The sequence below is a fragment of the Bactrocera neohumeralis genome, chromosome 2 (assembly GCF_024586455.1).
Source record: "Bactrocera neohumeralis isolate Rockhampton chromosome 2, APGP_CSIRO_Bneo_wtdbg2-racon-allhic-juicebox.fasta_v2, whole genome shotgun sequence".
Classification (NCBI taxonomy): domain Eukaryota; kingdom Metazoa; phylum Arthropoda; class Insecta; order Diptera; family Tephritidae; genus Bactrocera; species Bactrocera neohumeralis.
Window position 1 is genome coordinate 33358896 of NC_065919.1, and position 23571 is coordinate 33382466.

Genomic DNA, 23571 nt, shown 5'->3' on the forward strand with positions numbered 1-23571 from the left:
CAAAAAAGTTTACGTTCACCAATGATTATTTATATAAATCAAAAGTAATTACAACAGTTTTAGCGGTTTTTGGCCTACATTTTGTTGCAATTATTGTCATATGCTCCCCACTCGATTTCTAGTATTATTTAAGGATATTTTGACCCACTAATCGATGATCCAGATTTTTGGCCTTATTTTGAAGAAATTCAATGTTTTCGAATACCGTTTTCTACAAAGTTCTAGATATTTTGAATAGAATTAATGTCTGCTGATTGCGGGACCTATAAATTTATTTTTAATTCCATAATAACTATTCACGTACAAGATAAGTTGTGTGTTTTGGGTTGTTATCCTGTGGTAAATAGAAATGGCTGCTATTAACAGCCGATTTAAGCACACTTAAACTTTAAATTATTTTGTTAAAATTTTCAGAAACATGTGTTTATCCATTTTTGAAATGGATCGACTTTGTGGGTCAAAATATCCTTAAATAATACGTCGACGTCTAAGGACAATAATGGCAACAAAATGTAGGCCAAAAACCGGTAAAACTATTTTAATTACTTTTGATTTATATAAATAATCATTGGTGTACGTAAACTTTTTTGATAGGTGTATGTAAACTTTATTGGTCCACTGTATGTATGTATTACCATTGGGTAAATTACAAATTCTTACACTTGTTAGAGATGACTGTAGGGAATTGAATTTATTTTGGGTATAGTGTTTTCTCACAAGACTTGTAATGAGTTCTTTGCAATTATTTACTGATTTCGATCTGTGTATGATTTCATGATTCAATTATAATAGGTTGTGTCGGCACGGAGGTGCTTCCTCTTACGAAAGAAGTCTTTGTATCCATAATGACAAAATCACTTGTTTTTTGTTTTTCTCATTAAATTTATGTCTACTTTTTGATAATTTTGTGTTATTTACAAGCTATTTGTATTCAGTTATCACCGACAAAATGCATTTTCATTGGTTGGAATTTTAAAAAATGCAAAAGAAAATATCTGATTTTGACATTGTGGATCCAATTACTTTTGACAAATTGTTGTTTTTCGCTGTCGGCTCAACTTTATATAATTGAATCATGGTCTGATTTAAAGAAATATTGTGAAGAAAACTACACGGAGCAAATATATGTATTTTTTGGCAATATCCCCGATGTCACATAAAATTACCATTTTTTCTTAAAATTAGCTCATTTAATTTTTCTAATATAATTTAACATTTTTATATACATCGAAAATAGAAACATATATTAAGTACATAATAGAGGTCAAACATAGCTAAAAGTATTTGCGTCTATAACGTTCATTTCCTGTGTTTGCAAATTTACATACAACTAAATAATCAAGAAAATTTTTGGAATTGATAATTGATTTCCATATCGGTTGAACATAACGGTAGATTCATATCAATTATTATACAGTAGTAAATTGAATAAATAGCCTTATACCGAACTTCTGTAAGCAGTTTCTAGTCACTATTTGAGGCATTTTGAAGTAAAGTCTCAATTTGTGACTACAAGGTGCGTTCCAAAGTAAACAGGACTTATAAAAAAACAGAACAAATGGTTTTTTTCGGTAAAATCAATTTATTTTATTTTTTTTTACAGCTTTTTGCACGGTCCAAAAGCATGTCGAACGAGTGTTTTAGCTCGTTGGTCGGTATGGCCGCCAGTATGCCGGTGCAAGCCTTTTGAATAACCTCTACGTCTGCATAACACTTCCCTTTCATGGCCAAATGCATTTCCCGAAAAGGAAGAAGTCGCACGGTGTAATATCAGGTGAATACGGTAAGTGGTTAACGGTTAAAATGTATTTTTGGTCAAATAATCGGTCACAAGCGTCGTTCGTTCTGAGCAATTTTTGGTCGTCAGTCAATTTGTGCGGAACAAACCGTGCACACAACTTTCGTAAGCCCAAATGTTCGGTCAAAATGCGATAAATCGATGTTTTAGAGATGTTCAATTCCATTTCCATGCATTTCAATGATGATTTCGCTGATTTTTGATGAATTCACGCACAGTTTCGATGGAATTTCCGGTGATCACGGATTTTTATAGGCCCACATGTTGATCGCCATTTATGTCCTCACAACCACTTTGAAAACGTTCAAACCACTCGTGCACTCTGCTACGGGATAGGCAATCATCGCCATAAACTTGTTTTATCAACTGAAACGTTTCGGTAAAAGTTTTACCAATTTTAAAACAAAATTTAATGTTGGCATTTTGTTCGAAGCTCATTTTCGTACCGAACACAAACATACTTAAAATGTCATGAAATTCTCACTGGATTCTAACGCACCAGTCGACATATAGTCCTGTTTACTTTGGAACACACTTTGTTGCTACTATTCACTAAACAGTCTCTAGCGTTAATCACAAAATATTGTCCTGATAGTTAGCACGTCACATAACTAAAAGGAGTTCTCTTGAATATACTGAATAGAGATCATGATAGATATTAATCGATTGTCTTTTTTTTATATTTTGTAAGCAACTCAAACACGAAAAAGTTAAAAATAAATCATATTTACATAAATTTCGTAAATATTATGAAACAAAATCAACATATTTTTATTTTTATTGGTAATTATGTTTTTCGACTACGTAATAGAAAATTTAATATTTGTTATCGACATATTTATTTTGATTCAAGTGTAAATATACCTCTGAATAATGAATTGTAATAGATTTTTGTGACTGTCATTTACAGAATTGCAAAATAGTCTCAAGTCACAAAAATTGTCTGTAATTTAATTTAAATTTTAGAGACTTGTGACTGTGTCACAGTACAGAATCGCTCAGATAAGCTTTCCTTAACTAATTTCACTCTTTGCCTCATAATCGCGATAATTTCAAATACAAATGATTAATCACAGGGAATGCTAACTTGTTTTACGACAAGAATATTTAGTGACCATTTAAATAAAATTAATCTGCTAGGCCTATTTATTTACTAATTATTATTATAATCATGCAATACTTATTTTCTTATAAAACATTTCAATTTGTATTTAATCGCTTTTATTTGGAAAATTTTAATATTATTATGCATTTACTAGTGTTACCTATTGACATTAGCGTGTGACAAATATAATACAAATATACTTACGTTACGATTTGTTATGAAGTGGGTAGTTAAATTGGCATTTGGGTGCAAATATCAATCGAGTTTTGTAAATAAATAAAACAAATATCCAAGAACTGTGGGAATAATCGAAAGATAATTTCATATACACATTGTATAGGTACGTGGGTATATGTATGGTAATTAAACATTGGTTTGTATATACATATGTACACTTAAAGTGGGTAAAAAAAAACGAATGTTTTTTGTTTCGTTTGATACTCCAAAAATTGGTTAGTATACACCCCTAAGAGGTTTTATCTTTTTTTTTTCTTCTTTTCAGATAGAAAAAATGTATCTCCCTTCAAACTACTTGAAAAAATATTCGTTTCATAGGTTTTATAGGAAGTTGAATGCTTTACAAAATGATCTCCAACGGATTTTTTCGTAAACTTAGCAGTATATATGTATACACGAGGGTGTTTTTTTTAACTATTAATTTTTTTTCAATCCCATCATGAAATTTCCTTGGAAATACCCTAAAAAGATTCCCTCAAAATTTGAACCCTTAATATTAACATTAAGTACTAGACCAAGGCATATAAAAATTTTCAATTGAAAATACACGACAAACGTGATTTTTTATCTTTAAATTTCTATAGCTCAGAGGTATTTTATGGCATCGCTTTGACTTTAGGCACATATTCCTCAGAATTGAACACTCTACAAAACTGACCTTTGCGACAAAGTCGAAACTCATACCGGCGAGGTAGTACGGTGCTCTAAACCTGATTTTTCCACGAAGTTCGCATTTTTTTGTATATACATATCTCGTTAATGACAAGAGCCATAGAAAAAGTGTAAATGGCAAACTTGTAGGAAATTACAAAAAAGGTCTGGTAACTATCAGGTCACAAATTCGAGGCAATATTTTGAGACTAACGCAAGAGACCGTTTAGAGAATAGTAACTAGTCACAAATTGAAACTTTACCTCAAAATGTCTCAAATAATACTAGAGACTGCTTACAGAATCGCGCTATAAATGGCCTCAAAGAAGTTGTGATTGAACACCATTAGACTACTTCTTGTGCGGTTATTTTAAGTCACTGGCCTTTAACAATGAACCAGACTCTCTTCAAGTTTTAGAAGTCAATATTGACTGTGCTATTCATGACATACAACTTAATTTAGTGGAAAGGATTCATCGAATTCGTTCCTGCAAAAGAAGCTGTGGGAGCCATTTGAATGATGTTAATTTCAGAACTTAATTGTATCGTATCGTAGTGTATTTTTTTTTAAGAAATCATATCACTTTTATTCGAAAACCATTTTCAAGTAGTTTGTCTGCAGAATAAAAACTAAATGCGCTAAAGTCGCCTTTTTATTACTTTGTACTGTGCATTTAATATTATAAAAATTGTAATATATGTTTGTAAATTGATAGACATAACTGGAAATATGCTTTATTGTATAAAAAAGGACTGGTCGATGACTCCATTCAAGCAGTTAATTGAGAGTGGTGCTCATAGTCCAATGACATGTTTATCGTAGAAAAATTAGGAAGATTTCAAAAAACCAAAAAAAGCTTCCATAGCGTGATAGCGAATGACGTTAAAAATGTTTTCTCCACATTGAAACTAGATATCTTAAAAACTCTTCCATGGAGAGTGAAACCCGTTTTGAAAAACACCATTCTGAGAAAAACGCGTTTACGTATACTCCCGCTCTCATTTGTTTGCGGGATAATGTTTGTTATGGTTTCATTTTCTTAGATAGCGTTCAACTGAAAGGTTGTCTCTTATTTTTGTCTGCCTTTTTGTGTTGGAAATTTACAATGTTCAAGCGAAAAAGAGTAGTGTTGTCTCTTAATTACAAAGTGAAGATAAATAAGAGTATAAAAAATGGAGAATCTGGCAGTAAGTTGGCACAAATATATAGTGTAGGAACTTCTACGATATCAGACATTAAAAAGAATTCCGATTCCATAATGAAATTCACCTGCGCGCTTGAGAAAGAAGATGGAAGTTCGCAACGTAAAGTTATGAAAAAATCTCAAAATAAAATTATGGAGAATGCAGTTTTTACAAAAGAGAGCATACGGCCAGCCCATATCAGGACCTCTGTTATGTGAAAAAGCACTGGATTTTAATCAAAAACTTGGTGGTGATAATTCTTTCAAAGCGAGCTGTGGATTGTTAGCAAAATTCAAATTTAGACATGGCATTCGAGAACTAGAGATTAAAGGAGAGAAACTTTCTGCTAACGATATGATGAATACGATTTAGATTTTGTATACTATGCAGATGCAACAGGTCTTAATTGGAAAGCTCTACCAAGCAGATCGTTAGCATCGCGTCGTGAAAATGCAGCACCTGGGCACAAAGTGAGTAAGGACAGAGTTACAGTTATGACTTGCCCAAACGCTAATGGAACACATCGATTGCCACTGCTACTTATTGGTAAATCAAAAAATCCGCGCTATTTCAAAAATGTTAAAATCTCCTTAACTTACGCTAACCAAAAAAAGCATAGATGAACACAGAAATTTTTCTTACTTAGTATGAAAATACGTTTATTCCCGAAGTGAAGAAATTTCAAAAGGACGTGGGGAAAGAGGGCGACGTATTGTTGTAGTTAGATAATGCGCCAACGCACCCTTCCGCTGAAACACTAAATCGAGAAAATGGGAAGTTCACAGTTAAGTTTTTACCCCCTAACGTAACATCGATATTGCAACCAATGGACCAAAGTATCATTTAACTTTAAAACGTTTATACAGAAAGCAACTATTGCGTCGTCGTTTGACAACAGAGGACAGTGAAATAGAAACGACGTTAAAGTTTTTTAAGGAAACAAATTTAAAATATTGTTGTTATATGCTGGTAGAAACGTGGAGCTCTGTGGAATTGCAAACATTAAAAAGCGCTTGGAATAAATTATTAAAATTAACTCTATCTAATTCCTCGATTAAACCGCATGACGATTTTAAAGAAATAACAGAAGCAATGAAAATTCTTAGCATTGGTGAAGGGTGCGATGAAAAAAATATTAAGGAATGGCTGAACTGCGATAATGAAGACCCTGGATTCCAAATATTAACTGATGAAGAAATCATTGAGGATTTGAACAATAACGAGAGAGAAGATGAAGAAGAGACTGAAACTGGGGAGTACGTCAAGTACCATCTTACGCAGAAGTTTTTGAAGCTCTTGATATTGCTTTTAAGTGGTTTGAAAGACAGGATGTATCGGATCCCATACAGTTGTTACAACTGAAACGCATCAGGGACTTGGCCGCAATGAAACGATGTGATTCTTTACGTCAAAGACCAATAGCAAGTTATTTCCAACCAAATTTTTAAATTATTTATAATTTATCGTTAAAGCTCGGTTTTTATGTATCGTACATATTATCTAAACTACACTTGTAAAACTTATTACATAATAAAACTTTATTATAATTTAAATATCGTTTGATTTATTTACTTGCTCTATCGTGCTATGTTTTTCACGAAACCCGAATTGTTGCGTTGGTTTTATATTATTTTCGTGGAGGAACGAGACATATTTAATTGCAAACTGTTTTCAAATATTTTAGAAAGACAGGTCTGTAGGAAGGCGGCTGTATTATGTCTTTCCCAGGATTATACTTCAAGATAATCTGTGACTTTTTTCATGAAATTGGATAGTATCCGAAACTAAGAATAGCATTGAAGAGCAAAGAGAGCACCTTTACAGCAGTATTTTGTAACTCAATAAGCACTATTTTCTAGGTAATATAATATGGTGACTTTTTTAGATTAGGTAAGATTGACAGCTTAAAGTTGTTCTTTGAGCAATTGAGCACAACAATTACCCTTTCCGTCGTCACTTCGAGCCCAATCTCCACCCAAGTCTCATATAGGCATGATGGAGTCAATTGGATGGCTTTCCAAAGGGAATTTTTCTTGCTTGAATGTGGACACAGCTTCTTTATATACATTTAAGTGTTGAATTTTACACGTGCGTACGCTCCGAAGTCTTAACTATCTTTTTGCAACCAAGATACGCACCCGCCTCTGTGCAGCAAAAAACGCACGCCAACAGACACAAGGAAGGTTCGACGTCGAGAAGCTGCAATCACAACAGAGAGGTGAACGATTTTCTACTCCACTTGCACTCCAGATCTCTGAGAGCACTCATCAGCAACTCGGTATAAGGAAACTGTAACGGCAATTCAAGCTTCTTACGTTCAGCTGCAGCGAGACGAATTAGCAGGCAAAAAAAGGGAGGTCGAAATGCGTGAGTATAAAGAGCTTGACAATACCGGAGCAGATTCTTTATTGGCGTAGCAACCGCTTACGCGATTATAGTCGAGTTAACAACAGAGCGTCAGTCGTTTCTTCTCTCCGCTACGTGGCGCCAATTGGATATTCCAAGCGAACCCAGGTTCTTCTACACCTGATCCTTCCAACGGAGTGGAGGTCTTCCGTTTCCTCTGCTTCCTCCGGTGGCTACAGCGTCAAATACTTTCAGAGCTGGAGTGTTTTCATCCATTCGGGTAACATGACCTAGCCAGCGTAGCCGTTGTCTCTGAATTCGCTGAACTATGTCAATGTCGTCGTATATCTCATACAGATAATCGTTCCATCGAATGCGATATTCACCTTGGCCAATGCGCAAAAGACCATAAATCTTCCGCAGAACTTTTCTCTCGAAAACTCGCAAAATCGACTCATCAGTTGTTGTCATCGTCCAAGCCTCTGCACCATATAGCCGGACGGGAATTATGAGTGACTTATGGAGTTTGGTTTTTGTTCGTCGAGAGAGGACTTTTCTTCTCAATTGCCTACTCAGTCCGAAAAAGCACCTGTTGGCAAGAGTTATCCTGCGTCGGATTTCCAGGCTGACTGGTTCCAAGATAGATAGATATTTATTTGATGACAGGAGATATTTCGTCTTGCCCTCGTTCACTGCCGGACCCATTTGCTTTGCTTCCTTGTCCAGTCTGGAGAAAGCAGGACTAACGGCGCGGAAATTGAGACCTATGATATCAATATCATCGGCATATTCAGTTCGAATTATTTTCTCCAGCAGCAGGTTGAAGAAGTCGCACGATAGGGAGTCGCCCTGTCTAAAACCTCGATTATGACGGAGTTTTTGATATTGCTCAACGTCAGTTTACACATGCGTATTAGTTTTGCGGGGATACCAAATTCAGACACCGCGGCATAAAGGCAGCTCCTTTTCGTACTGTCGAAAGCAGCTTTGAAATCGAAGAAGAGATGGTGTGTGTCGATTCTCCTTTCATGGGTATTTTCCAAGATTTCGCGCATGGTGAATATCTGGCCGGTTGTTGATTTGTTAGATATAAAGCTACACTGATAAAGTCGAATCAGTTTGTTGACGGTGAGCTTTAATCTTTCACACAATACGCTCGATAGAAACTTATATGCGATGTTGAGGACGCTTATCCCAAGGTAGTTGGGGCAGAGTGTGGGGTCTCCCTTTTTGTGGATTGGGCAGTGCACACTTAAATTCCAATCGTTGGGCATGCTTTCGTCCGACCATATTTTACAAAAAACCTGATGCATGCTCCTTATCAGTGTTTGAATAGCTCGGCCGGTAATCCATCGGCCCCCGCCGCTTTGTTGTTCTTCAGGCGGGTAATTGCTATTCGAACTTCTTCATGGTCGGGCAATGGAACATCTGCTCCATCGTCATCGATTGGGGAATCGGGTTCGACTTCTCCTGGCGTTGAGCGTTCACTGCCATTCAGCAGGCTGGAGAAGTGTTCCCTCCATAATTTAAGTATGCTCTGGGCATCAGTGACTAGATCACCTTTGGGAGTTCTACAAGAGTATGCTCCGGTTTTAAAATCTTCTGTAAGCCGCCGCATTTTTTCGTAGAATTTTCGAGCATTACCCCTGTCGGCCAGCTTATCAAGCTCTTCGTACTCACTCATTTCGGCCTCTTTCTTTTTCTGTCTGCAAATGCGTCTCGCTTCCCTCTTCAACTCTCGGTATCTATCCCATTCTGCAAGTGTTGTGGTCGATCGTAACGTTGCGAGGTAGGCAGTCTGTTTTCTCTCCGCTGCGACACGGCACTCCTCGTCGTACCAGCTGTTCTTTTGCACTTTCCGAAAACCAACGGTTTCGGTTGCAGCTGTACGTAGGGTGTTGAAATGCCGTCCCACAGTTTCCTTATACCGAGTTGTTGACGAGTGCTCTCAGAGAGCAGGAGTGCAAGCCGAGTAGCAAATCGTTCGGCTGTCTGTTGTGATCTGTGAATATTGACTGCAACAAGATAGTGGTCCGAGCCGATGTTAGGACCTCGGAGCGTATGCACGTCTAGAACACTGGAGACGTGTCTTCCGTCTATCACAACATGATCGATCTGGTTGGTGGCTTTTTGATCCGGAGACAGCCAGGTAGCTTGATGTATCTTCTTGTGCTGGAATCTAGTACCACAGATAACCATATTTCGGGCCACGGCGAAGTCGATCAGCCTCAACTGATTTAGGATTGTTTTGTCGTGGAGGCTGAATTTACCGACGGTAGTGCCAAATACACCTTTTTTGCCCACCCTGGCGTTAAAGTCACCAAGCACGATTTTGACATCGTGACGGGGGCAGATCTCGTAACGCGCTCCAAGCGCTCATAGAAGGCATCTTTGGTCATATCGTCCTTCTCTTCCGTGGGGGCGTGGGCGCAAATCAGCGATATGTTGAAGAACCTCGCTTTGATGCGGATTGGGGCTAGACGTTCATTCACCGGAGTGAATGATAGTGCTCGGCGAAGGAGTTTCTCTCCCACCACGAATCCAACACCAAACTTGTGGTTGTGTGCGTTTTACGTGGCGGGTCCCAAACCCAGCGCACAACCCTATGTAGGGGATGTTTCGCCTTCTCACTTTAGATCGCCTTCAAAAGGCTACCCAGAGGATACTTGGTCAAAGACCGGAAGTTGTGAGCTGCTTGAGCCATGTGTAAACTGAACTTCTACACATGACACCATCCTATTTAATGTTTTCAGTTGTCTCTTTTTACTTATAACACTCAAATATTATTTCTGGTTGCCAGTTTGTTAGGTCGAAAGGAATTCGGAGTGCACCATATCTCGAAAATCGAAGAAAACTGTCAACATAACGGTGATTTTTGACCTGTTTTGTCGTGTTTTTTCGGATTCGGCTTACCTTTGATATTCGGCCGATATTGTTTCACAGACGTTAATATGACCCCGTTTTTCGAAAAAAATTAGCAAGTTTGAAACCAATCGTGCTTTCACTTTTCTTATGCCCAAATGATTATTCAAAATGGTTTTTACTGATCCTTCCGATATTCCAACCATGCCAGTAAGATCTCTGACCGTTAATAGATTCTCAAGTACCAACACCTTTATTTTATTAACGCGTTGATCACCAGTTGATGTTGATGGCCGTCCTGAGCGGGGTTCGTCGTCAACGCGTTCTCGACCTTGTTTGAATAATTTGCACCAATCAAAAATACTTGCTCGGAATAAACAATTATCCCTAAAGACCCTTTCCGACATTTTAAACGTTTTGGCACCAGAAATTTGATTGCGCACACCGAAATTAATGGAAATTCTTAGTTGAATAAATGCTCATATCGTCGCCGAATGCACTTTTTGTACTATAAAAATATCTTCCGAGTTAATACGGAAAGTAATCGGACTGATTTTCTTCCGCCGCGACTGTACTTCGGAGCGTGCGCGTACCGACTAGATTCGGTAGAAGGCCTTCCTAGCTAACGAACGATAGGCTGATCAGTTGTCTCCAAGCACCTGAGGAGTCAGGACAAATATTTTCACGCGACTTGTTTCTGTAAGTGGTGTAGCCGAAAATTCTGCGTTCGTTAAAACAGAGGTACACGATTAAATTCTGTGTGAAACTCGGTAAAACTACGACAGGGTTTTGATATGATCAAGCAGGCTTACGCAGATGTTGCTTTAGCAAGAAATGGTGTGTTTCGGTAGCACTAGACCTTTTTGGAGGGCCGTAAAGAGGTCGCCGATGAAGACGGTGCTAGGAGACCTGCGACTTCGACAAACAGCGATAATGTGACGGTCGACTAAGTAAAGTCTGTTGAGTATGATCTCAAAACAAAGAGGCAATCTACCGAGTGGCACACACGAGGGAATCCAAGAAGCATGCACTTCAGTTCTCAAGGCTATTCCGTAGAATTCCTTCCGTGACGCCAAGTCAAGTATAGAAAGTTTTTAAAGAATTGTAGCGATTGGTTCAATACATTTTCTTAAATCGACTCAGTCCTATTACTTTCCGCACAAACCATGAATACTAAACACTAATGATTATTTTGATGTTATATTTTGCACAGTTGTCACTGAAACTCATACACACTTAAAAAAAATATATATCTACGAATGGGTAGTAAATCTTCCACTGCACAATGAATTGCTGTTACCAAATTTGGTCTAATAAATTCTTTTAAAATGGCTTATAATTCTCCACTGCATCATATTCTGTTAAGTGCGTTTAATTTCCAAAGATTTCGACCAAAACATCGATCAAAAAACTGTTTTTGCATAATATTATTTGTTGCTTAAATTGGTTTACAGGTTTTTCTGTTTCTTGTATTTCAATGCTTTTACCACTCTTCTTCTATTAATGCCTGAATGCGTTTTATACCATGTCGCGATTATAACCGAGTTAACAACAGCTCGCCAGTCGTTTCTTCTTTTCGCTACGTGGCGCCAATTGGATATTCCAAGCGAACCCAAGTCCTTCTCCACATGGTCCTTCTAACGGAGTGGAGGTCTTCCTCTTCTTCTGTTTCCCCCGGTGGGTACTGCGTCGAATACTTTCAGAGCTGGAGTGCTTTCGTCCATTCGGACAACATGACCTAGCCAGCGCTGAACTATGTCAATGTCGTCATATATCTCATACACCTCATCGTTCCATCGAATGCGATATTCGCCTTGGCCAACGCGCAAAAGACCATAAATCTGTCGCAGAACTTTTCTCTCGAAAACTCGCAGCGTCGACTCATCAGTTGTTGTCATCGTCCAAGCCTCGGCACCATATAACAGGACGGGAATTGTGAATGACTTATAGAGTTTGGTTTTTGTTCGTCGAGAGAGGACTTTTCTTCTCAATTGCTTACTCCGTCCGAAATAGCAACTGTTGGCAAAAGTTATCCTGCGTTGGATTTCGAGGAGATCTTTCGTCTAGCGCTCGTTCACTACTTGACCTTATCCAATCTGGAGAAAGCAAAACTAACGGCGTGGTTGATGTCATCGGCGTACGCCAGCAGTTGAACACTTTTATAGAAGATAGTACCTTCCCTATTTAGTTCTGCAGCTCAAATCATTTTCTCCAAGAGCAGATCGAAAAAATCGCACGAAAGGAAGTCGCCATATCTGAAACCTCGTTTGGTATCGAACGACTCAGAGAGGTCTTTCCCGATCTTGACGGAGCTATTGGTATTGCTCAACGTCAGTTTACACACGTATTAGCTTTGCGGGGATACCAAATTCAGACATCACCTTTTCGTGCTGTCCTCTTTTCACGCGTCTTTTCCAAGATTTGGCACATGGTGAATATCTGGTCAGTAATAGATTTTCCAGGCCTAAAGACACACTGATAAAGTCAAATCAGTCTGTTGACAGTGGGCTTTAGTCGTTGACACAATACGCTTGAAAGAATCTTATAAACGATGTTGAGGAGGCTTATCCCACGGTAGTTGGCGCAGATTGTGGGGTCTCACTTTTAGTGAATTGGGCATAGCACACTTAAATTCCAATCGTTGGGCATGCTTTCATCCGACCATATTTTACAAAGAAACTGATGCATGCTCCTTATCAGTTCTTCGCCGCCGTTTTTGCTGCTTGTTTGTTCTTTAGACGGGTAATTGCTATTCGAACTTCTTCATGGTCAGGCAATGGAACGACTGCTCCATCGTCGTCGATTGGGAAATCGGGTTCGCCTTCTCCTGGCGTTGTGCGTTCACTGCCATTCAGCAGGCTGGAGAAGTGTTCCCTCCATAATTTAAGTATGCTCTGGGCATCAGTGACTAGATCACCTTTGGGGGTTCTACAGGAGTATGCTCCGGTCTTGAAACCTTCTGTTAGCCGCCGCATTTTTTCGTAGAATTTTCGAGCATTACCCCTGTCGGCCAGCTTATCAAGCTCTTCATACTCACGCATTTCGGCCTCTTTCTTTTTCTGTCTGTAAATGCGTCTTGCTTCCCTCTTCAACTCTCGGTATCTATTCCATTCCGGACTAGGAGTAGTTTATCTCACTAATCTAATAAATTTAACAACATTTCACCATACCAAAATGACAGTTCTTAATCTCATCTCCGAGGTGATTAGAATCTAATGTATGCGAAAACTCTCTGTGCGACTCTGATTTAGCACCATCTACTTCTCAGCATTGGAAATATATTACATTATGATAGCTGATTTAGATACTCCAAAAGAAAAAAATGTTAACAAACAAATGAAATAAACGCAATGAATCTGACTACACCTGAAAATCGACTTCACAAATAAAAAAATGCCTCCATTATTTCCAATATAAGAAAAATATTTAAAAGACGACGGCTTTTATAACAAAATATTATGTAACAATGTTTTCTTTTAATAAAAGGCAAAAACATCTTTTTTATCATCCGCCTAACGGCAATGAGAACGGGCAAGATTAGTTTTTTTTTTATTACACACATTTTTAAAACTTTAACAATGTTTGATATCACTACAACTAGTTTCAAAAACTAACGAGCAGTTTGATTTGAATAACTTAAAATCAAATTACATAGAAATTAATAGTAATATTCATACATATACGGTATATAGTATAATTATTTTCTTTTTATTTTAGCTTCCAACTAAGCTATGTGGTTTTTTGCGACATAATCGACCAGAGAGACATGTGTCTAAAAGAAGATTTCTCGCCTCCTCGTTCACATGTGCATTAAGCCTTTTGTAGTGGACATCTGCCTGACTCCTGATTTCTTCGGCGACTGTATTCATCCTTAGGTCTCGATGAATATCAGCATTTCTGCAGTTCCAAGGAGCATTTACAATGCCTCTTAGCACCTTGTTTTGAAAACGTTGTATAATATTAATACTGCCATCACTGGCACATCCGGCTTGATTATTTGTTTATAAAGAAGTAATTTGTTGTGTATGGACAGATTTGACCTTCGCCCAATTAGCCATTTCATTTTCGACAATTTCAGATTAAGTTCAATCCTTTTTATTTTAATATGCTCCTTCCAACGTAATCTAGCATCGAGCGTAATGCAAAGATATTTAGCTGTATTTGCGTATGGTATGCAGACATCTAGAATACTTATAGGTTGATAAGTGATTCTTTTGTTTGTAAAATTTACATGAACCGATTTGCCACCGTTTAGTTTTATTCTCCATTTTTTAGTCCAGCTTACTACAGAGTTGATTGCATGTTGCAGATTTAGCGCAGGGTTTTCTGCTGTTTTTTCGACGCATAGTATTGCGGCGTCATCAGCAAAAGTGGCAGTCATACTGTTTGGTGCTAACGGTAAGTCTCTTGTATACAAAATATATAAAAGTGGACCTAAGATACTTCCCTGAGGAACTCCTGCTTCAATTTCTTTTAGTTTAGAGAATTCATTTCCTTGTTTTACACGGAAAAATCTCATGGTGATATACGATTCTAAAAGAGCACAATACTCAACCGGAAGACATGATTTTAGTTTTTGTATAAGGCCTTCGTGCCATACCTTGTCAAACGCTTGTGCAACGTCAAGGAATACAGCTGAGCATACGTTTCCCTCCTCCAGGGATTTTTCTATTTCTGATGTTATTCTGTGAATTTGTTCTATTATTGAATGCTTATTTCTAAAACCGAACTGATGCGATGGGATTAACTGATTTTCGTCGATTATAGATTTTAATCTTAGATAAATTAATTTTTCAAAAAGTTTTGAGATTTGTGGAAGTAGCGTAATTGGTCTATATGACGAGACTACGTGAGGATCCTTTCCTGGCTTAGGAACCATAACAACTTCGGCAACTTTCCAAAGGCTTGGAAAATATGTCAGACGGATTGCTGTATTGAAAAGATAGGCGAGCTTCCGTAAACATATGTATGGTAACTGCTTTAACACTTCAGCTGTAATTAAATCGAAGCCAGCTGCTTTCTTAACATTAAGCTTTTTAATTTCACTTTTAAGTTTACAAATGGTGATTGCTGGGATTGTTGCATGATTCTGTTGAATGCTACTGAGGAACGCGATTTCACCATCCTCGTTTGGACGAAAGGTTTCAGCTAGGTGTTTTGCAAATGCATTAGCTTTATCACCATCACTTCTAGCCCATGTATTGGAAGCAACTTTTAGTGGTGCAACGTGACTTGTTGGACGTTTCAGATACTTATTTAGTACTTTTCCAGAGTGAGTAATCATCTTTTTTGTCAGCGGATAGTTGAGATAAATATTTATTAATTGACTCATTCTTAATATGAGCAATTTCTCGTTTTAATTCTGCTGTTGCCTTATTAAGGTTAGTTTTGTCGAGTGGTGAGCGGGTTTGTTGCCATTTCCGTCGTAACTTTCTTTTCTTAATTAGAAGGATTTTTATTTCTTTAGGGTAATTTGAACCTACACTTTTCCGCTTTAACTCCGGAGTATTATCCCAAGCTGCTTGTTGAATTTCTTTCGTAAATGTGTTAACTTCTAACTCTAGTTGTTCAATTGTTGTGATTTTCGGACACTTTATTATAGTCTGAAGTATTTGTTTGAACGAAGTCCAGTCCGTATTTTTGTTGCATAGCTTCAGACTAAGATCTCTTTTAATGACTGTTTCCCTTACTGTTAAACATAATGGGGAGTGATCAGAGCTTAGATCTAATCCACCTTCTATTTCTATGAAATTTCGAGATATCTTTCTGGTTATAAAGAAGTCAATTACATCTGGTATTTTGTTGGTGTCCGTTTGCCAATAAGTTGGTGTTCCGGTCGATACAAGCTCACACCCCGTTTCTTGAGCTGCCTGGAATAAGTGTCGCCCTTTAGCTGTCGTAAGGCTCGATCCCCAGTAAACATGCTTAGCGTTAAAGTCGCCTAATAAATTTGTGTTTGTGCATATTGAGAAGTTCTTTATATTCTACAACGAGGATTTTGTATCTCGGCGGGCAATATATTGCAGTAATTGACAAGGGTTGGTTCTTTGCTTTTAATGTAATAGTTGTGGTTTGAATATTGTGCGTACTGATTTTTCTATCCTCATAATGTATAATGCTGTTTTTAACAATAACAGCAGTGCCTCCCCTCGCACAATTACTAGGGTGGATTGTATGATAGATATCGTAGCTTTTGAAAGTTATTTGGCTGTGTCTCGTAAAATGAGTTTCGGAAATAAGACATACATCTATTTTTTCTTTTTGTAAAATAAGTAGAAGCTCTTCTTGGTGCTTTAATAGTCCATTTGCATTCCATGTCATAACTCGGAGAGCACCATTCATGCCTTCAATTATGTTTTATTTTTATTTTTTTCGAGGTTATCTAAGCGGCTGCACAGATCGTTATTGAATTTTTCTTGTTTATTTAACATCTCAAGTATTTGAGTTAGTAGGTCTTCGGTCATCTTTGTGTTTTTTTCGTTCACCACGTTTGAGTTGCCTTTCAGTACTTCAGAAAAAGTGAGCTTACTCGTCTGTACACGATTCTGCTTGTTGACAGTACTTTTATTACCAATGTGTGGATTAATTGATGTACTGGGCAAATTTGTGGTAACTTTTTGTTTCTTCAAGGCTTTGTTACGAATGCTTTGAAGCTCCTTGGCAACAATACATCCCCTGTGGTTTGCCGGATGGCTTTCGCCACAGTTACAGCATTTTGGTTTTTCTGTGTTTGGTTTTTGCCACTCGATGGTTTTGTGCTTCCCACCGCATTTAACGCACTTTGACATTTTGCAACAGAAGTTCTTTGTGTGTCCAAATGCCTGGCAATTTTTACATTGTGGAGTAAGTTTAGAATTCCTAATAGGCTCGATGAGAACAACGGTGTGAAGAATGTGTTTGATTTCATAAATTTTCTTTATGTCTTCATTAGAATCAAAAGTGGCTAAAAACATGTTCAAAGGTACTCATGTTTTCCACTTGAATTTATTTACGACGTTCATAACATGTAAACCTTGTTCTTTTAAATCTGCGATAATATCACTAATGCTACACGAATGGTGGAGATTTTTAATCATAACCTTTATTGGACGCGTTTGTTTGTCTTCAAAGGAATACCATGAATCTCCCGACGCAGACAACATTTTTGTAACTGATGTGTAGTCATCACTTGATGTAACGCTTATTTTATGGATGTCGTTATTTAATAGTTTAAATACAAAAGAACTTTTAGTATTATCTTTAATTAGGTTATTTAGTTCTTTATAATTAGAGATATTCGAAATCATAATAGGTGGAGGTCGCGGTTCATATTTCGGTTTTTCATTTTTAGCTGTCTGGTTTTCACCGTTCGAAGAAAAAGTATTTTCTTTTAAAATCACTTCTGGTGAAGCTTCGGCCTTACGCTTTTTGCTATGCCTTTTATTTTTCTTTAAAATCCAGTCTGTTTCCAGAGCTAGTTCTTCTTCATCAGTTTCGTATTGAGATTGACTATAATTAGGCACAAGTGGGCGATTATTTTGTTCTTTAAGCTTTTGACTTTAAATTTTTAATTGTTCGCATAATTGTTCTAATTCTCTCAATTTTTGTTTCAATTCATCTATTTCGGAAACTAATTTTTTCGGTTGGCTTGTTGGTATTTCCTGACCCCCTCCAGGGGGCGGGGTACGATGCATAATCCAGCTATATACTATATGCAGAGAACGTATATTATAGAGAAGGTTCACGATGTCGAGAATTTAGGGATATTTGGACTTTGGGATATTTACTGTTTTGGATGAGTGCATTTCACCACAGAAAATTATTAGCGCATTTCACCACTTAACATCAGGGGACACGAAAATAGCAGAATTGAGCATTTTCAGTGTTAAATGAGAAAAATAATCATAATTCCAATGTTAAGGAATGTACGCTTACAGATTCCCTTTTTTACTATGCGCAAACGATGCTGCATATAATTTATAGATCGGTATACATATGTATGTACATAAGTTAACGCCAAATACGTTAACAGTGCCAAAGGCACCTCACTTCCGCCCCCAAACTTTCGCTGACGCAGCACACGCGCCGACGCACAGTGGTGCCGCTTCATACAATCCGCGGCAAAAAATAGAAGGAATCGAGGTAGGGCTTTGAAATTTGGCACACATCTCTCATATTGCCAAATTAGATGAAAAAAAAATTTGTTAAAATCCGCCCACAACCACGCCCACCTCCCATATAACACAAAAATCAAAAATCATCCTACAGTAACAAAATTTTCTACAGTGTAATATTTTGTAAATATAAGCTTGTCCAGAAAAAATTAAGCAAATCCGCCCACAATTACGCCCATCTCTCATATAATATAATCACAAAAGTTGCAATATTTTCGCTGTTATCACAGCTAGTTGTAGTAGATTAAAATGCTAATTACTCATGAATTGGCAGCTAATGGCAGCTGATTTTTTTTCTATCGATTAAGGAGATTTTAAAGTTTATTTTGTGTAAGTGGCTAACCTGCGCGCTCCTGCGCACAATAGTTATATTCTGTTGAAGTTGTGAAATATATGATTTTTTTGGACCATGAAAAAACATCATATTAAAAAAAAATCTTGAAAAAGAAAGTATACATTTGATGATGTAAATCACATCTATAACATTGGTTTTAATAAATAGAAACTTTACAATTGGTATTTTATAGTTAACTTTTGAGTTTTAACCTTTGCAATATTCATCACATTTTTCTGAGTAACTTTGCGTTGATACTTTGTTGGACTTTGAAGCTCTCCCAACAAAAAACCATTGAATATATCAAGCCCAAGTATTCGGACAATGTTATTTGATTAGTTCTTAGCTTAAATTGAAAAGATGGTACAAATTTGGAATGATAAAAAAAATCCTTTTTTTCCGCTCTGGCACCACTGTGCGACGTTTGCTTGCAACACCCAGACTTCACTTCCGCTCCCAAGCTTTTGCTAACGCAGCACACGCGCCAACGTTCTGGCAGCGATCAGAAGGGAGTTCTAGAAATCCGATCACCAGGCAAGACAGGTGACCGGATCAGTTAAGGCTAGTTTAAGCTTACATTTAAGTTTGATAATTGTAATTATTGCAGTCCGTTTTTAGACTCGAATAAAGACGGCCAGAGCTTGTGCTCTGGCCAAAATAAAAATACATTTTTTTATTATTTCCCGCGTAGGGGAAATTAACTCATATATTTGTTATGAAAGCACATACATAAGGATGTACATACATATGTATATATTTTAAGATTGAGCTATTTTATGATGAATTCCATAAAATCTTTGCAAATATATAATTCAATAAGATTTGTATTACTACCAAAATATGCATTTTATATAGGTTTGGTACGACATACATATGTATATTTATATACTTAAATAAATATTTGCTTTGGTCATTAAACTTTTGGATATCATGTTAAAAGACCAAGCGGTCGCACATTTGTCTATATATCATTATGTGTGAATGTAGACAAATATAAAAGAACCATACGCATAATGTTTGTAAATTTGTTTACATGCAACAAATGTATGTAAATATGTACATCAATGCTTCATGCGAAATTTCCGTTGACGCGGACAAGCAATGGCGAAGCTCATATTTTTTGCTTTCATGTCAAAGAATCAATGTGTCGAAAGAATGACGCGACGACAAAGCTTCACAACATTGTGATGTTGGTAGAAAATCCGAGCTGTGCCGAAAACACAAACGAACGATCGCCAATTGCCACTGCTTCCCTTGCCGCTGTAGCAGCTTCTCGAACAAACCAGCGTAAATATGTATGTTTCTGTATGAGCTTGCATACATATCAACGCAGAATTTGCAAGCCGCGTAACAATATTTTGTACATTCCTTGACAAATACAGTCAATCCCGGTTAAGTGCCACAATCAAAGATACAGATTTTTGTGCTTTGTTAAAAATAAAAATTAATATGGCACATAAGCGGGTACGGATACTTAAGCGAGTGGTACCTAAAACAATAATTTCCATGTATATCAAAAAACAACCGTGAGATGCAGCCAGATATGGGCAGTTAAGAGGGCTGATTTTCATTTAAGCGGAATACTACTTAACCGGGATTCACCGTACACATAAATCAGAGGAATATTGAATAAAAAAAAAAATAAACTATGTTGTCAATTTTATTCTATACTTATATTTGCGGGGTTGTCGCTTTTTCCTTCTCATACAAATATCAGAAATTGTTCAATTTATGATTTTTAGCTTTTGCCATCGGCGCGAAAAGACGCTTGTTGGCAAAGGCATGCTCGGGGAGATGTAATGGTATTTGTTTTTATGAATGAACCAAGTTTGCCTGTTGAAAGGGTGCTTGCGTTCATGAATGAAAATATTGTTTTTGTGTGTTCTTCTACAAATTTGGGCATCGACTTTGCTGCCATATTGACTTGTGACGCTGCTGATGCTATTTGAAACCATTGTTATTTTTGTAGAAGAATATTCGTAGTTTTTGCGGGTGACATATCTACATGTGAACGTATGTATAAGTATGTATGTTGTGTATGCATTATTTGTGTGGGAATGTCAGGCGCACATATTTACATGTGTACTCATATTTGTATGTTGGTTGGTATACATTATTTGTTCGGCAATGTCGTACACATATGCATGTACATACATATAGAGCAGTGCGCGCACATTTTTTACTGATAAATGATATTACGATTTGAATTTGAATTGTACTTACATATGTACATATGTGCATTGGTAATTATGCGCTGATATGTAGATGCGTATGAAAATTAAATGACATATTATTGTAATATGTACATATATTATATTTACAAACATATTCATATACATATGAAATTATAATACATATGTACATATATTCTCAAACATAAGAAATATTTTAATAAATAACTCTTAATTGCACATTAACTACAATTATTGTTTTGAAAATATCATAATTTAATTAGAATGATTTAAATTATGCATACATACATATGTAAGTATATTCATAGAAATACGCAAAATGATAATCACATCAATTATCATGATGGCATGTGAGCATATAAAAATATAGGCAAAAGGCCAACATACGTCTGTAATAGCAATGCATGTTTCTGAGCATAATTTTCATTAAATGTTCAGCTCTGTTCACGCGCCACTGTTAAGATTTCTCCTTCTTAGCTAGCTGTGGTGAAATGCACTCATCGCATCTTGTTAGCTTTTGACAGTTTACACGCCTGTCCGTTGTTGGACCTTCTTTATAATATACGTTCTCTGGTAATAGGTTGCCTTACATCTCCTGAGAAACTTTTAGCAGGTGCAACAGCCTATCCACTCAATCTCCCCACCGCACTTCAACTTCCAGTCGATCTCCGTGAAAAGCACTTTCGTATACAAACAAGTTGTTTATTTTAATTATTGTGAATATTTAAAATTATTGAATTTAATTCTTTCACACTTTATTTTTCTCCACTTCGCTCCAGGGTTGCCAGATGATGAGGGAAAAGGCTAGATTAGTGAAAAGATTAAATGTAATCTAATCACTTAAAATTTTTGGTGGGAGCATAGTATTAACATTTTTTTTCCTCCATATAAAGTTTATATTCAGATAAATCCTCTTTCTGAATTTTATTTTATTCTGTCCATATTACCAATAAAATCATTGATTACTTATTTTTTGGGGATCATTCCGTCCTTGAGATAGAACATATTTTTTTAAACATAAAATTCTCTGTTGGCTGTATGAAAACCTTATCTTTCTTCAGTTTTTTGCCGTTATTACCATCTACTCTCATTTCCTTCAAAAGTAGTCTTCTTTGCTATTTTTTTATTCTTAATGCTTTTTCTTTTGAGCGAAAGAGCTATGATTACTTTATTCCATATGCTTCCTTGCTTTGAGCTTTATTAATCTGAACATTTGCGTTTGTTTGTACCGGTTTTTTATATATATGTATATTTTTTTTGGATTAAATGATCTGTTACCTTGTTGTCCCCTTATACTGTATTCTCTGTTATAAACTCTTGATAAAGGGTAATCTATCTAGTATGTTATTATTTGAGAAAATCGTAAATTATTACTTGCACATATTAGCTTCGGTTTGTTTCTATCGTACGCGAAATTATGTGCAAACCGAACTCTTTGGATATTTGATTCGAGTTTCTGAGCGGGTAAACGTGATATCTTAATGGGGTATTTAATCCGTACGATGGGCGTGGCACCGCCCACTTTTTGGGGAATCCCATATATCGGGACCCGACTGACCGATTTCGAAAAAATTTGGAACGTGGCATTCTTTTCATATTCCTATGGCACTCTAGTCGAATAATAAATATACCTACTTCCCATATAGCAGAATTTTAAATTCCAGGGTAGCTAGGTACCGAATATGTTGACCCCAGTACCTTTAGTTGACTTTTGATCGAAAATGTCGGTTAATCTAAGATATACTCACTTACATATATAGTAGGGTGTGTCATTCTGAGGCAACCTTTTTTTTTAACTGAAAAACAGGTTAAAAACTTTCGAAATGTGTAAAAAAAAAGTCACTCAAAAGATGAGCTCTTAATATTAATATTAAGAGGTGCCTCTTTCAAATTTTCTGTCTTCCATATAAATAACATGGAAAAAAAATCATTTTTTTTTGTGGTGGTTTTTGTGCGGTGGTTATTATATGTGCACGCGATGGCTGCCAGTAGGGATAGTAAACTCGATTCGGATTCTACTCGAGAATCGAGTTTTCTCGTAAAATAATCGATTTTTCGAATGTCAAGAATCGGTTATTAATCGACTTCGACTACTGAAGGTCGATTCCGAAAAATCGATTATTTTACGAGAAAACTCGATTCTCGAGTAGAATCGGAATCGAGTTTACCATCCCTACTGGCAGCCATCGCGTGCACATATAATAACGTTCGCACAATAACCACCACAAAAAAAAAAGATTTTTTATCCATGTAATTTATATGGAAAATAGAAAATTTGAAAGAGGCACCTCTTAATATTAATATTAAGAGCTCATCTTTTGAGTGAGGGTTGGGGTCAAAATTCTGCTTTTTTGGAAATTCTGCATTCATAATTCCGGAAGTCGGAACACCGGGAATCAAAGTTATGGAAGTCAATATTCTGGAATTCAAAATTCTGGATAACGAAATTCTAAATTGTAAAATTCTGAATTGCAAAATTCTGAATGGCAAAATTCTGTAATCATATGTTTTATTGCCTAGTAAGTAGTTTTTTACAATTGCATGATTGTATTTGTTATTGTTATTGCTTTGTTTGTTGTTCTTCATTTACTTTTTTGTACTACCATAATGATTTAGTTTACTATGTACCTACATATATGTACATACATATATGTACTGACCAAGCAATGTGTTACTGCAATTTCATTAATAAAAACGTGCTAAATATT

General features: G+C 36.6%; 1 protein-coding gene across 1 annotated transcript in view; it reads right to left on the minus strand.

Annotated features, from left to right (window-relative positions):
- Positions 1–23571, minus strand: part of LOC126763631 (peroxidase) — a 132654-nt gene that overhangs the window by 21481 nt on the left and 87602 nt on the right. The gene's annotated exons all lie outside the window — the stretch shown is intronic.